This window comes from Cupressus sempervirens, chromosome 11 (genome assembly GCF_028749045.1).
Source record: "Cupressus sempervirens isolate cs-2001-9-10 chromosome 11, ASM2874904v1, whole genome shotgun sequence".
In the NCBI taxonomy this organism is placed as follows: domain Eukaryota; kingdom Viridiplantae; phylum Streptophyta; class Pinopsida; order Cupressales; family Cupressaceae; genus Cupressus; species Cupressus sempervirens.
The window spans coordinates 780,111,993-780,129,683 of NC_143128.1; positions in this window are offsets into that span (position 1 = coordinate 780,111,993).

A 17,691-nucleotide genomic window follows, 5' to 3' on the forward strand; every position below is an offset into this window, starting at 1 on the left:
ATAACAAAATAGCTCAGTCATGGCTTTTGAAACCAGCAAAGGGAGATTCAAGATTGCCTAAGCCATTGACTATTGAACATTTTATAAAAGAAATTGTAGACATGGTTCTTCTATTGAATAGGGTCAAAGGAAATGAGCATGCATTCCACTAGAAATCTTGGATGTAATTTTTCATACAGAAGATTGTAGAAGGGGTTAAATTCATTGATTGGTCTGATCTCATAGCAGAAAACCTGCATAGGGGTTTAATGGTTGTTAACAACTGTGGCCCATTTTTCTTGTCTTCTTATCTAATTTACATCTTAGTTGCATCAAAGGAATGAGACTATCTTCCACATGCACCTTTGGTTAATGACATACCCATTTACCAATATTATGGTGATCTTCAAGAAGCCATAGTATGCAAAGAGTTCAAGAGGGTCAATGATTTCTTTCTAGGGAAATTGGTATTTGAACTTCGAGGCCGAAAGAATGATAGGATGACAGAAGAAGCTATGCAAGTGGTATAAATCTATGGCTGCTATTTTATTCAATTTCCCAGATTTACATATATCAGAGTGGGTGGTTTTTCTGATAAACCTTTAAAGTTACCACATTATTGTTCAGATTCTATAGTGTTATCTAAGATGTGTAGGCAATTTGTTTTAGTGATTGAGTCCTTCCAGATTTCAAAAAGATCATCTTCAGCATTCTTCCCAATTGAGATTGGACACTATAGGTGCCCTAGTCTGAAAGAAGCCATATTGTCAGTAAAATCATTAGCTCGCTTATGCTTTGAACCTTTCATTTCCTGGTTAGATTTTGACTACATCGACTTTATCATAAACCATGTTAAGAATGCAGTATCCTTGGTTCACTCCCCACAATTAGAGGACTTTTGGGCAAACTACCTTAATGAACTTGAAGTAAGGAAAAGACTGTGGTCTCGTTTAACCATTAAACAGATCACTATGTTTAATGTGGAGTTGGATACTTATGGGATAAAAGATGATGACTCTGAAGAAGTGTTGGATCAGTTTTACATTGACCAGATTGAATGCATGCCCATTCCCAAAATTGATTGGAAAAAGAAGGAAGAAAATGATTTTTATTCCCATACCAAGGATGTAATAGCTAGAACTACCAAGTGGATAAAGTTAAAGGCCATGGCTACTCTAGATCTTTCTAGGAAATTTTCAAAAAGCAAAGATAAAAGGACTGCTAGGAAGCAAACTAATCGAGGTGTTCCTAATTCTATTGTAGGTCTAGCTAAAGTTGAAGTTGAAGCAATTCCTAGGACACTTCAACTTCAAGTTCAAGGAGAAACTCCAAAAGGAAGGAGAGTAACCCACTCAAGCATAAAGAAGGCATCAGCCGTCAAAAGAAATAACACCATAACCATAGACTTGGAGACAGCAGAAGACTTATCTATGGTAGATAATATATCTAAGTCCCAGAATTTGAAAATGGCTACCAAGAACCAAGAAAGCAATCTCTCCTTAGTTAACTATTCCCCTACTACTGTAAAAGATCAAGCTACACCTAAATGGCTGGAAACATCAATGGAAAAAAAAAGGAGCATAGTCCCAATATCTATGCCTATTGACAACCTGGTCAATAAGTACCTTGGTAAGGCACCTAAAGTGAAAAAAGAAAGGACCGAAGCAAGGATCAATTTTGCCAAAAGTTCAAGTCGATGGGCAGCAGAGATAGCTACACCACCAGAGGGAAGCTCTCGTGATTTCGTAGTGCCACAGGACTTCCAAATAACAAAGGTTGATTTGGGAAAAGGGAATCACGAAGTAGATATGGAATTCTTTGAAGTTTCTAATAAGAAGATTGCACACAGAGTATGGAAAGATGGGCAAGATAAGAAAGAAATGAAGGAAACAATAAAAAGTATGGCACGGTACATTAAGACTATCTTGCACGCTGAAGCAAAGCCAATCCATGAGATGTTGGCCATTATTGATGTATCCTCTGCGACCAATCAACAATCATTGGAGAATCTACATAAGTGCAAAGCAGTAGCCAAAGTAGCAGGTGAATGGGTTCAGGATGTACTACATGATACCGTGAAACACATAAATCACTTGGATCACGCTTCAAAAGAAATAGCAAACATTACCAAAAAGGTGGAATAAAGTAATGAGGGATATGAAAAGGAAAAGAAAAACTAGGAAAAAGTGGTGATGTGGTTGATAGATGTGCAAGAGCTTGGCCTACAAAAATTCCAGGCCGAATGTCTTGTAGCTGGTCTAGATGAAAAGACCCTGTACATCATCAAATATTGCATTGAATGGAGAAATGAGGCACTTACACAAGGAGTAACTAAAATCAAAGAAGCGTTGCAAGAGCTTAGGATCATACACCAGATCATTCAAAATGATCTTAAGTGGTTTGCCAAACAGTTCATAGAAAGAGAAGATGACTTCATTGCCCAATCAGATGAAATAATCAAAGAAGTTCAGAAGAAGTTTCAAGAGTGGCAAGAAAAAAAGACACCAACTAAGCAAGACTTTTCCAACATGGCACATATAGAGGCTATATTGATCATTAATCTGAAACATTTGGAGATACATGAGGAAAAGGTTGCCGAATTGAAGAAGATGAAAGAAATATGGAATCAAAGGTTCACCACATCAGTTTGCCACATCAATCTGTTATCTCAGCCTTTTCAAATGCCTACGAAACATGGAAGATGGCGAAAGGAGTGGCCACAGGGGAAAACATTATCTGATCAGACAGGCGGTTATACTTAATCATTTGGTTTCTTTTTCTTTTCAGTTTCATGTTTCTTGCATTTCAGCTATTAGTTACTTTGGCAAAAAATAATTAACTCCTGGCGGGGTAATTTTGGCATTGGTCTAGCCCCATGCCTATATATATGTAATAATTAGTATGTAGAAGGGTTAGAATTCTCCAACAGATCGATAGACAAAACTATTTTTGTTTATGATTTTCAAGTTAGAAGTAACATTTTAGAATTTCTGTAGATACAATGAAACTCTACAGTTTGATGTATGGTTAAAAGCTTTGTAAGTGGATACTATTATTTGCCTATTTAAATTAGTGTTTCTGAAGGCACTATTTAAGCTTTTGACTGTATTTGTTACTTATTTTGAAGTTGCCAATTCATACTTGGATGCTGTGAGGAATTAGTTTATCCATTTGCCTACTCGTAATTTTAATTTCCAAATATGTGGATCATTTTGATAATTAAAATTGAGTGGTTCTTTTCAATTAAATTTTATTTTGCATTGATGAGATAAAATAAGTTGATTCAACATCGTCAGCAGATTGTTTTCCCTGAAAGGTCTTTCTGTTGAGTTATAGATCAAAAATCTCATTGCAATAAAGGTAGTTGCGCCTATTTTCAGTGAAGGAATATCAAGCAGAGAATTCCTCAATCACTTCTATAGGAATTAATTTGTTAGTTTACATGCTTTTCCTCTATTTTTACATATGAATACATGTGGGAAAAACTGTTTACTAACAGGACCCAAATTTACTTTCAACAGTAGTTTCTAAGTTTTTAGCTTCTCCCTAAGTTTATCTTAAGGGGGGGTGTTAGAGTAATAAGATGTTTCCTTATTAATTAAATCATTTTGATTTAATTATTAAGTTACTTATTATCTCTAGTTTATTTAAGCTAAACTTTAGGCATATAATAATTAATTCTTTTATTAATTATTATAATGCAACCTAACTTTTTCCTATTAGGGATTTGATCTCCTTTTATAAGGATTGATCTCTTTGTAATTTTATTCATTCACTTTTGATAATAGCAATCTCTCTTTTTTCTCATCAAGAATGTCTCATCTATAGATCTAGCAATTCATTCCCTCATAGCTTTTTCTTCTCTCTTTCTATGACAAGTGTTTGCATGCAGGTGATTCTTGGGAGCTGTGGGGTTGAGCTTTCATTAACTTCAACAATAGGTAGTGTCATGGTTTATTCAAAGAGAAATCCCTTCAGTATTTTTTATTTGTTAATCATAGTTCAGATTCATATTAACCTAGTTCTAACTTAGCTTTGCACTAGTTATTACTCAGTTAAGATTTGTGAATTCATAAGATGTGTGGATTCATAGGCTTGTTTAGATATTCAAAAAAATTAGTTTTCCTGACTTAGATTCTATTTAGGTCTAGCTTGGTTCTCCCTCTTCTATTCTTAGGTCAAGAACATACCCTAAATTAGTTTAGGAGAAAAACATAATTCATTGCAAATCAATTCTAGGGAGCTGTACCTACCAATTTAGAGAAAAGCCAATTCATCTATAAGTGGATTTTCAACTATTTGTAACTAGATATTGTTCCAAGTTTGGGCATTTAAGAGTTATAATTAAAAAGAACAAATCTATTTACCAACAAAAGGGTAACCTAAAAGGTAAAAGCTATTTAATAATTAATAATAAATTATTAAATAGAGAATGTAAAAAGTGCATAAAGTGAAATCTTAAGAAAGTAGAAAAGGCAATTTAATGAATGAAATTAAATTAACTTTTTTCTCTAATAGAAGCCTTTGGGGGTCCCATTAATGAGAATTAATGTTTTAGTTGTAGAAATGCACTGATAGATAAGATTAATCCATTGGTGAGAGAATCTGAAAGCTTCTAAGATTTTGTGTAAAAACCTCTAGTTAACCATATCATATGCTTTTTGAATATCTAGTTTCATGAACATAATTGCCATTCTTTTATTGGTTGAGTGCAATGTTTCCTATATAAAGAGTATCCCATCTAATATTGATCTTCCTAGTACAAAACCCATTTTTTCTTTTGACATAAGCTTAGGAAGAAATGCTTTCATTCGATTAGTTAAAATTTTGGATATGATTTTATGGATGGTATTGAAAAGAGCTATAGGTCTACAATCCCCTGGGTTTTTAGGATCAACTTTTTGGGGTATCAAAGTAAGAAAGGTATTACTAATTTTTTATAATAATGATCCACCATTTCTTGATGCCTCAATAGCTTTCCAAAGATCAATTCTAATAATATCCCAAAACTTTTGGTAGAAGAAGGCTTGGAATCCATCTCGTTCTGGAGAACTATCTAGGTTCATGTTGAATAACATAGATATGACTTCTTCCAAAGATATCGGTGAGTTTAATGCTTTATTATCTTCTATAGAAATCACTTTTGGTATAGTTTCCAACATTTTTACTTGAGTTATCATGTTCAAAATTGTATAATTATTTAATAAATTATTAAAATGTTCTACAAAAATCTTTGATATACTATCAGGATTCTAAGTGATAGAGCCTAAAGCATTTTTTATTTTAATAATTTTGCTTTGAACTATGTTGTATAGCATGCTATTATGAAAAAAAATTGTGTTAAAAGCCCCCTCTTTTAGCCATTTTTCTCTTTATTTTTGCCTCCAAAAAACTTCTTCCTTTCCTAGAATGTTTTCCTATCTAGCGAGGAGTTCTTTTTCTAGAAAGAAGTTTTCATTATTCATACCTTCTTTAATTACTTCTCTGTTTAACTTTTTTAACTTTCTTCTATGTCTATTTTTCATTTAAATATATTGTTGAAATTTTTTTTGTTCCACTTTAGTATATTATCTTTAAGCATTTTCATCTTAGATACAAATATATACATTTTGGAACCTTTAAAATTGCCTTGATTCTACTAGATCAATAAAAGAAATTGTCTAAAAACCATATTTTTTCACATTTAAAAGGATTCCTGATAGGTTTATGAGGTTCAGTAAATTCAATCCTAACCAAATAATGATCTGAACCTACTATAGGATTGAGGCTTGAATATCGAAATCTAGTCCACTTAGATCTCCTTTGAGGAAGAACCTATCCAATTTCTCAGTGATATAGGAGAAATCTTTCCTTCTATTATTTCATGTGTACTTACCATTATTAATAGGGATATCAACTAAGTTATTAATTTCTATCCACTTTTTGAATTCCAAAGATGCTTGGAAAATTTGTTGGATGCCTCCATATTTTTCATCTATATTCGTAATAGTATTGAAATCTCCACCTATAAGAATGAGTTCATTGTTGTGATTTTTAATAAATAGACTTCTTTCTTCCCATAGCAGTTTTTTATCTATGTTATGGATTAGACCATAGATGTTTATTAGAATTAACTATAAGTTAGACTATATGCTTATAATTATGCTGCTCATCCATGAATTGTTTGAATTTATTATATTTATATTTACTTTCCTAGGATTCCAAATCATTCCTAATCCCCCTAATGCTCCTCTAGCTTCATGTAAGTTAATATTCTAGCTACCTAATTGATTTTCTAGCTTAATTCCTTCTTCCTTACTCAGTTTTGTTTCTTGTAATATAATAATTTTTGAGTCAATTTTTTTTAAATTATGTTTTAATAAATGTTTCTTGCTAGGTGCATTTAAGCCCCTAGCATTCCAGGTAGTGATCTTTTTACTATTGTGGGAAGGTTCTTCCCCTTCCCAGGTTTAAGTAATTGGCTTATCTTTTGCTATTCATTGTCCTACCCATCTGCTCTTCTTATTTCTTTCAAATACTTCCTTCCTTTCTTAGCATTCTGACTGCCATATTTGGGAGTACTTATCCTTTCTTGATTCATCAGAATACCTAACTGTTCTATGTTAACCTATGCACTTACTACACTTTCAAATTGTTTACCTTCTTTCAGATCTTTTTCTTCATTTCCAATTGTTTCATTATCTGATCAGCAAGATTTATCTGATCATATGTAGACATATTAACTGCTAAATGTAGTGTATTCCCTGTTCTGCCTAAATTTGTAACATCTTCTTATCTTGTGACTATTTTATCTTTGATTGACTATTCAGCTTTACCACTCTTATCTTCACCCTCAATGATTAACAAATCTCTTCTTAAATCTTCAAAAGTGTATTTATCTCCTCCTAGTTCCAACACTCAGTGAATTAGTTCCTCTTTATATATATCACTACTTATATCAATATTATCATGATAAAAAACTTGTATCAGTTCATCTGTTAGGAGTTCCAAGTTTTATCTCTTAGCTTCATCTGGCACAGACATTCCCAGATCATCAATCTTTGACAACTCATTATTCAAGACGTCATGAAAATCTTGTATTAGTGTACCTTTTATCTTACTTTGATCCTTCTTTCTTACAATGTGCCCACTAAGGTTATTAGTTGGGGATTCTTGTGTTGTATTTGGTGTCTGCCAAAATTTGGTGCACTTCTTGACTGCTTCTTTATTGGAGTCTATGGCCTCCTTCATAAACTCTTTTTTCTATTGCAACGGGGCCTCTAATGCTTCTTTTGTGTGTTTATCCTTATTTCTCTTAGGAGATGCAACAAAGAAGAGACCTTCATTTTCAATTTCTTCAAGAGTGCTAATAAAGTTATCCAAGATATTTTTGTCCTAAGACCTAGGTTCTTTTCCTAATGCTTTTTCTTTCCCACCAATTTCTTCTGTAACCTTCACTTTCTATGCTTTTTTTTATTTCTTGTTATTTCTTCTATGTCTATTTGCTATCTTTTACATTCTAATATAAGTTGACTTATGTTCTATTTTTTCTCCTTCTCTTCTTGTAGTGTTGTTGTAATTTTCCTCTAATCTTTGTATTTGATATCTGTGATTGGAGTTATGACTACTATTTTTCCTTTAATTATTTCACCCTCTTCCAAATCTGAAACTACTTTCCCTACTATAAAATGGATGCACTTTCCCTAAAATACTTTTTTTGTTTCTAATACTCATCATAGGGAAGGTGTCTTTAAGATTTGAAGTTGGTTGCATAGTTTAAATGTGATCTTTCTTTCATTATTTAATCTGATTATTTCAAATATTTTTCCTTCAAATCTATAAGGATTTAATTTATAAATAGATCTATTGGTTATTACCTTAATAAGTTGGAGTTCGAGAGTATTAATTTTGAAGTTAATCAAAAAATTTAATGTTATTACAACATTTATATGAAGCATATATTCCTATCAAGTTCCCAATTGATGAACCTATATTCCTGAGAATCTCTAAATGTAAAAGCTCCAGAGGGAGAGATTGAATTGAAATCCAAGTTGGAATGGAAAAGTTTAACAATTCTTCCTTAAAATCAGGTATCTGTTTGATGAATTTAACAGCATAACCCTTAAAATAGAAAATAGAGATAAAAAGGAAATCTTTTTTGACATGTTCATCACTACACTAAGTATATATTAACTCTATCAAAATGGTGAGATATACTTACTTGGTTTTGACAAAAATCCTAGAGTCAATTAATGAGATTGATCATATCTTGTTTTGGCCCATTCCATAATGCAAATACGACGACATTCTTGCATTTATGCCACCACTCTTTACGGTCCTGATTGTTGATGATCGGTATCTATTCTTTAGCTTGAAGATTGGGTTGAGAAGCCTTTCGTGGTTGACTGGGATAATAAGAGGGAGAATTGGGGAAAATATTCCTACGGTAAGGGGGAATATATGTTTTAGGATAGTTACGAGAGGGTTTGAAATTTGGAGAATCAGGCTTACATAGATGTCCTTCATGGATTTTGAGGGAATTCACATAAGGTTTATCTATAAAACTTGTCTACTATGGATATAAAGACAATCTCTTGCGGGTAGCATATTTAGTATGATTAAATAATCGAAATTAATTTTAAAGACTGTCAATAGAAAAAATGATATTAGGTCAAACGCTTTTCTAGGCAGAAGGGCTACCAAATTTATGGAAATCAATACTATTAGTTGTTTGATGATTAAATAGAATTTTAGTTACCTTATTCAAAACTAGGGATTTTGGATCGAAAGAATTTGATCCGTACTGATATATCAATTTGGATTTATCACTGGCCAAGCCCCTAATCTCTTTGAGTATTTCTCCAAAAAATCTTGGTTAATGGCACCAGATGTACTATCGATGGTCTTGTGATTGAGATTTGTCTCCTGTACATTCACATGATCCAAAGCATTTGGCTCAATTATAGCCAAAAAAGCATTACTTGTCTTCTTTACATATCTCAAATTTGCAAACAGAGAGCAGATAAAGGGAGGGTTGCCAATGAAAGGTGTGCAATACTTATTTGTTCCCCCTTTATTGCTTTGATTCACTAACAAGGATTGATGTATCGGCTAGTTGTATTGTGAATTCGATCTAGAGTTTTGGAAATTCACCTGATACCTTGGTTTGGACTACCTACCTTCGAAACTATGTTGATTATTTTTAAGTGCAGAATTTGTTTGCTTTACATTATTACACTTTTCTCTGCTTGCCATATTCATAATCTATTTTTAATCATATTATTGAGAAAACTAGTTTGTTGATATCTCCACTTTTGGTTTATATTTTTTCCCCTCTATTTATTTAATTTTTTTTTTTAAAAAATGATTTAGATTTTTTCTTTTAAATTATCCTAATTTATTTGTTTATATTATTTTTTTTTAATTTAAATATTGATTTTTAGTTTCTTTAATCTACCTAGCCAATAGAATATTTGTAAGAGTTTTTTTTCATATTATTATTTTTATTTCTCTTATTAATTTTTCATAATAGAATTTTTGATGGAGTTTTCTAAAAGTGATTATTTTATTCATATATGATAAATTGAATTTAAATAAGTAATATTTCTTAATATATTTAAAATATTTTTGTAAACATTATGTTATTTAAATTGAAAACTATTAATAATCTAATTTATTTACATAAGATAATATTTGATGTTATTTAAATTTAAAATTTTTAATAATCAAATTTATTCAAATAATATTATATTTTTAAAATATTGATTTTAATTTCTATAATTTATTTAGCTTATAGAATATTTGTAAGTTATTATTTTTCCATATTATTTTTTTTGTATTTCTCTTATTAATTTTCCATAATAGAATTTTTGATGGAATTTTTTAAATAATTTTTTAATTCGTATATGATAAATTGAATTTAAATAAACAATATTTGTTATTCTATTTAAAATAGTTTTGTAAATATTATGCTATTCAAATTAGAAATTATTAATAATCTAATTTATTGACATAAGTTTTTCTTTAAATAATAATTATATTGTCAAGTATTATCAACTTATCGTTGCAAGTATAAAAGTGTGCAACAACTAGTTTTATTTTAATTTTGATAGTATTTTTAATATATTTGTTAATAATTAAAATAATCAATATAAATTATGTAAAAAAAAAAAAAATCAAAATTAAAATAAATAATAATAAGATATCTAAATTTCTAGAAATTAGTTTTTGTATTAAAAATATTAAAATTGAAATAATAATAAGATTCCTAAATATGTCTATTAATGAATTAGAATAACTTTGTGATTCTCTGGATGGCGTCAGAGTTGTGTGCGACGATTAGGGTGGCTAGGGTATTCATGCCCTAGCTCGCTCTTCCTTGGTGTCTATTGTTGCTCATGTGTGGGGTGGCATCCATGTTGTTGCCATTGGTTTTTGGTGATTGGAGAGGGGGGAGGTGATATTGTGGGGGTCAGGATGGGTTTTGGTGGAAGTTTTGAGTTTGAGGATGGCTGGGGCTAAACCTAGGAGTGGACGGTTGCACTTTAGTTGTGCATAGTGAATGATTGTGTGTTGCTAACTGAAGGTAAGGAGCTCTGATTTTGGTGTTAGGGTATCTTTGTGTTTTAGCCATGGGGTAATTGGAGATCCCCTTATCTTAGCCTATTTCCACTGATTTGGAGATGGTTGAATCTTCTTTTGTAATGCAAATTGGGGCTAAGGGCCAAGATGGGAATCCTCCAATGGGGGTTGATGCTTCATCTTCATAGGGTAGTTTGTGAATCAAAAAGGTGAATGGATGCTTGGAGAGATCAAATGATCAACTAGTATTGGTTATTCAACCTGAGTAGATTTCTGAGGATGTCAAATATTGGAGCAAGCATGCAATCATTTGTAAGTTTTTGACCCTCCATCTCTCTCTTCCTATGTTGGAATCATCAGCTCATCAGATTTGGAATGTTGAGGGGGACATGGAGATTCTCTTGGCTACAAATAACTACTTACTAGTAATCTTTTTAAATATGATAGACAGAAATAAGGTGTTTGAAGGTGGTCCATATTTCTTTAATCAGGTGGGTCTCTTTATCAAACCCTGGCACATAGGATTTTTTTTGTTGAGGAGATTCTCTCTCAGGTACCAATATGGGTTCGTCTACAAAGGCTACCTTTGGAATTTCAAAGAGAGGATACTATCCACTCAATTTTGCTATTGCTTGGGAAATTGGTAGGTTTGGCTATGTAGACTCAAGATCATAAGGTAATCTTTTATGCTCAGATTTGTGTTGAGGTTGATCTCAATAATCCACTACTAGATTTTATGGAAATTTTCTTGGGCCCTACCTCATGGATTCAATAATTGGACTATAAAACCCTACCTTTTAGATGCAGGATATGTCATGAGTATGGGCACTTACAACGTAAATGCCCTTGGAATAATTTCTCTCATCTACTAGTTTCTGCTTCTTCAGCCCCTAAGGCTAATAAGGGTAAGGCCCCTATGCTGGAGGGACTTGCAGAAAAGGAGGGATTTGTCCTAGTTAAGCCTCACAATAAAGGAAAAGGAAAGAAGAGAACTTGGATAGATAGACAGAATGATGACACTTTTAACAAGTTTAATGTTCTAGATGATTTGGTATAGGAGGAAGGTTTGCCAATTCATTTTCTCTTAGGGGGTGTATCTCAATAGGAGACCCAGGTGGAGGAGGTAAGGAACCTAGCCCAATTATTAAAAGAGAAACAAGGTCAACATATTCTTGTGGATGAGCCATCTCAGGGGAACGATTGTTGTGTCCTCCGGGAGGGCACAACCTAGGGGAAATTTAATAACATTGATTTTTCTCTCCTCCTGTAGAAGGGGATGTCTGATATTACAAAAGGTACTAGAGCTACTCTCACTCTATGATTACTTCAAAAGCCTTTTAAAAAAGGGTCCTTAGAGAAGTCATCCAAGAGTGAAAGGAAGACTAACTAGGAGAAGGTTAAGATGATGGGGGAGACTTTAGTTGAGTTAGAGTTTGTAAAGCCCATTGATTCCCACTTCTCTCAACCTTCTAATTGATTATTCTCTCTTAGAATGTGAGGGGGTTGAACAACATCCCTAGCCAAAAAGTTGTCCATAGATTGATAGAATCTCATTCTACATATATTATTTTCATTCAAGAAACTAAGCTTATAGTTGAAGGTTTGGATAGTTGTGAGCCAAATTTGTAGCCTTATGGTAGTTGGTAAGGAGTGGGTGCTTAGGGTAGCTCTGGTGGAATTGCCTATTTCTGGAATCCAAGGAAGGTGACACCTTTGTGATGGTTTCAAGTAGGTCCTCTATCTCTTTGGTTTCTTCCCACTTTGAGACCGGTGAAAGGTGCATGTTTTCTAATATTTATTCTCCTAATGATTTAGTGGGTAAATCTCTTATGTGCTCACATATCACCTTTGTTCGATCCTTGGATCCTTTCCTTTCTTGGATTATGATTGGGGATTTTAATGTTGTTACTATTTTAGATGAAAAGAGAAGTGGGATAGCTCGATTGGGCCCTTCTTTGAATATTCTTACAAATAATATTAGTCTCTTGAATCTCATTGATATTAAGCCCAAGAATAGTACCTTCACCTAGAATAATAGAAAGGGTAAGAATGAGGCTATTTCTAAAAGGTTGGATAGGTTCTTGGTTTCTTTCTTTTGGATGGATATCAGATGGTCTACCATATCAGAGGTCCTTGCTTGGTGAAGCTTTGATCATTGGCCTATTAAGGTTTTTGTCACTCCCGTCAAGGCTACAAAAAATCCTTCTTTCAAATTTTAGTTGATGTGGTTAAGAGAGCATTCTTTGCAAGATCTTATGATAGTTTGGGGGCATGAGGGTAGGTGTTCTCATGGTAGTTGTAATGCCTCACCATGTGACCCAAAAGAAGTTAACCTAAAGTTTTACTAAGTTTGAAAAACATTTTTTTAAAGATAAAGATGCAACAACAGTTGTAGAATAGTAGAATCAATTAACATACACTCATACATCAACAACACATAAACAGGTTACAACTCTTAAGGGTCCCATGATGTTGAATCACATTTAATTTTTAATTAACACTAAATTCAATATATAATTAATCCACATCAAAGAATAATGCACCAGTATGATTCCATTCAAACAATATGCAATCATCTCGAATGCCACTTGGCAATAATCATAATGCACCATCATCCACTATATAGGTCATAGGGTATGAAAGGTTGAAATAATATACATCATGAAATAGATTACAGCATCTCTTAAAATATATGAAATCAAATACAATACACTTAGAATATAACCATCCATCATAGAAATACAAGATCAGGTAAAGAGAAACATCTACACAAATACATCCAATGGTCAGATCTCAATGGTATAAGAAAAAGCACTACCACTTGACCTTGTGGAAGCCAAAATGGTCCACTCACACCATGCTAAGGAGATAAACTCAAGTCCCAAACAAGATAAAAACCTCAAAAGTCAAAACCAACATCAAGGTTCAAAGAATCACCTAAAAGAAAACTATCTCAAAGGGTACCAAGACACAAGTATCAACTAATCCCAAAGGCAAACACAAACATGTAGGGAATCGACTATGCATGTGGAAAAGTGTCATCACATGAGCCAACTCTAAGGTTACCTAGCTAGTCTTTTAATCCTCTGGCCCTCTAGTGACCCTATGTGGCACTAATATCCTTTCATATTGACAAGGCATACTAATGAGTTAGCTCTAAGGTTACCCAACTAGTCTTTTAATCCTTTGGCCCCCTAGTGACTTTCTATAGTACCAATATCTTATTAATTCATTGTAAACCCATTTAATGAAATGTTATCACTTATTAAATAACCTACAATTGGTTACCTGTCATCCTCTTTAGGACCTTGGCCTCTATTGCAAGCCACTTCCCAACATGACATACAGATAACCTACCCTTAGCTTAGTAAAATTAAAACATCACAAAAGACCACATACCATACATCAATTCTTAAACAAGCAATTAACAACGACCAAAATCAGTAGTCAAAATACAAGCATCACTAAAATGATCATCCTAATAGGACTAATCCAAGAAAGTATACATAAACCAATCCACCTCATAACATGACATCATGAAGAACAAATCATTTAAATACCTCAGTCCTATACAAGCGAATGGAAAGTAATCCAAATACAACTCATCAAAGACTCAAAGGTTTATAATCAAATATGTCACACCATTCACCTTAGTTTCACATAAGAACATTGGAAAGCAATAACAATTGATAGATCAAAACACCTCATAGAGCATACAAGACACATTACCATGGTTGAGTATAAAAAATTGTGATCAAAACATCATTATTTCATCACAAAATAGAACTCATGAGCCTCTAGTAAACATCCAAATTGGTCAAAGCTAAGTCAACCTAACACCCAATAGTAAAATCACACGTCATAAAAAGAGTGCATACAAAAGTAACTTTCATAAAATATTAGGTTTTGAAAACACACCCCTTCCATTTTCACTTATAGGTTTTCAAGTTTTCAGTTTCATTATCAAGTATATTAGTTCATAATGTTTTTTGATCTCAATCCGGGTTTCAATTTTCATTTCATTTTAAGTCACAAATTCACTAAGGGCCCGTTTGGTTGCTAGAATACAATCGGAATAGGAATAGGAAATTAGAATATGATTTGTATTCTTTGTTTGGTGCATGGAATAGAAATAGGGAATAGGAATACGTATTCTCATTTTAGCCCCAAAATGAGCTTTTGTCCATTCCAAAAAATACCTGTAATTGGAATTGCTATTCTTGCATTCATTTTCACTTTCTCAAATTTGATTAAATTTTCAAATCCGCTTTGACCTGAGGTGAGCATGGAAACTTTTTTTTCAATATTTTCAAATATTTCAACGATTTTCCAATGGCGTCGGTTGCATCTTCAAAATATTTTCAAACGGCACCGATTGCAAGTTAACCCTATTCTAATTTAAGCTTGCATAACCAAACAAGGGATAAACAAAATTGGATTGCATTTTTCCATTCCTATTCTTCATTTTCCATTCTCATTCAAATTTTCTATTCTAATTCTCAATTCCTACGCTTGCAACTAAACGGGCCCTAAAGTTATCAATTATAATCAGAGTTCAATTTTGTCTTTTCAAAATAAGATTACTACTAAGGTTTTTGAATCATAAAATTACCCTGGTGATAAAATTCATTTACATTTAAAACTGACTCGTCTAGAGCAAAAGCTGAGTTCATCAAAATTTTATGTCTTTTCCAAATCACAATACACAATTTCACATCTCTCCCAGGATTATAAAATACAATTAAATAATAATTATTAATTAATTACACAATTATTAAATAATGATTATCAAATTCTTAATAGCATAAAAGAAGTTTATAATACCCATTCACAATTTACAATTCTAATTCATTTTAATAATAATTTAATTAAATATCTTAATTAAATATTATTAAATCTTAATTCAAAAATCATCAATTTATTCATGATAATAATATCATTTTAACATATATATTAATAAAACTAGTAATTAATATTAGTTATTAATATAATAATTACAACTATTAATAAATTATTCAAATTTATTAATAATCATAATTATTAATAATAATATAATATTAACTAAACTATATAATAATAACTTAAAATTTAAATAATTTTAAATTTTAAAAAAAAACTAAATTTAATTTAAAATTTAAAATTTAATGAAATTAATTTTTATTTAAAACATACTTTTTTAAAAATGTAGTTTAGGCCTGCATGGCTGACCCTTAAAGGTTGTTGTCACAACAATTTGCACCATAGCAGTAGTACGATGTATTGCTGCTGGCTACGAACAACCACGGCCAAACTGCCGCTGGGAGATAGGAAATAGGGAGGAGAAAGGAGGATGGGGGGTGGTGGCCCCCGCCCACTCAAAACAATAATTTTTAAAAAAAAATCTTTTAAAATAAAACCCAAAAACAATAACATGCCCCTCCCGCCCCCCTCGTTAAAGGTTGTTTCAAGTTCTTTTTTTTAAATTATATTTTTATAGTTATCATAGTAATTATAAATTACTGTGGTAACTATATAGATATATTTTCAAAAAATAAATTTATTTGCATAATAAGTCTAATAGGGCAATTAATTGCAAACAATCAAATTTGTTAAATTAATCGAATCCAAATCCAATTACGAAATGAAGTTCTCAAATTTTTTTGATTTCTTATTCAAACCCTACTTGTAATAAAATATAATTCTCTAAAGTGTACAAAGCAAGGTTTTCAACTAAATCCATACAGAGATATTCTCGAGAAACAAAGAGTGATAATTTCAACAAATAAGGGTTTTGATTCTAAATTCATTTTGAAAATAGATAAATTATCAATCAAAGACCAATAAACTCACATACCAAGGTTTCAACCCAAATAACAATTTGAAATCAAAATACACAATAGACACATAGAAGACAAAAGTCTGAAGAACAAAAACCACTATACAAATAAACCATAAGATCCTACCTAGATCTGATGCTAAAATGCCAATCATGCAAAGCACACAAACAAAACCCTTTTTTTCTAAAAACCTTCCCCTTTGAAATTGCTCCTCCAAGACTTGTGTAATTGCAAAATGAGCTCTAGATCTCTGATAAAGAGTTCTTCCCTAAATTTGGGGCTTTGCCTATGCAATTACGAGAGGGAACTCATTGATTAATATTCTCTTAATATTTAATTATCTTTTACGTTTTCATGCACATTTTTTTTGCAATATAACATATCTTTATTAAAAAAAAATTCTTTCTCTCTTTAATTGATTTATTATATTTTAATTTCATGCATAAGCTTTATGCAATTTAATTAAAATAAACTTTATTAAATTATGCTCTCTCTCTCTCTCTCTCTCTCTCTCTCTCTCTCTCTCTCTCACACACACACACACACACACACACACATTAAATCATGAGACACTTTAATAATATATTTATTTATTCAACTAATAATATTATTTAGAGTTTATTATTAAAATAAAATTATTATTAAATTAAATTAACATAAATATGCCAAAACTAAAACTTAATAAAATCTTTAAATTTAATTCTTTTATTTAATTAGTTTCTCAATTAATTAAATATCGAATTTCTTTATAAAATTTACATTAAATTAAATCATTAAATTTTCTTTTGACTTGATTTAATTAAAACTAGAAAATAACAACAAACCCACAAAACCAAAAATGACAACTCAACTGAAGACAAAGGACAAAATCAAGTCTAGGGTCAAAGTCACAAATTCATGTCATTTGATGAATTCAGAAAGGTGAACTAACTCAAATACTTGTCCTACTTTTAAGACAAATTGTTTAAGGATAGGATTCAGACTCAAGAGTTATCTCCCCTCTCTTACCATTAAGATATTGTGATAGGGTATGCTCATCCTGGCAATTCAGGGAAGTTGATACCCGGTTCTTGCAATCTACATAAAATCCATGCATGTACAAACATAATATTCTAAACTTAATAGGTAATGGTAGGAAGTGGTTTCTCATGTAGATCTCGACTAGCAAATGACTACGACTCACTTCCTCGACCACATCAAAAATGTCAAACATAAAGAAAATATACACGCATAGCTACACATGCAAGTAAGGGGTAAGTAGCCATAAAAACTGCATAAAAATCATTTGTCAAACTAACATCATTAAATAACTGAAAGTCTCTAAATGAACATATAT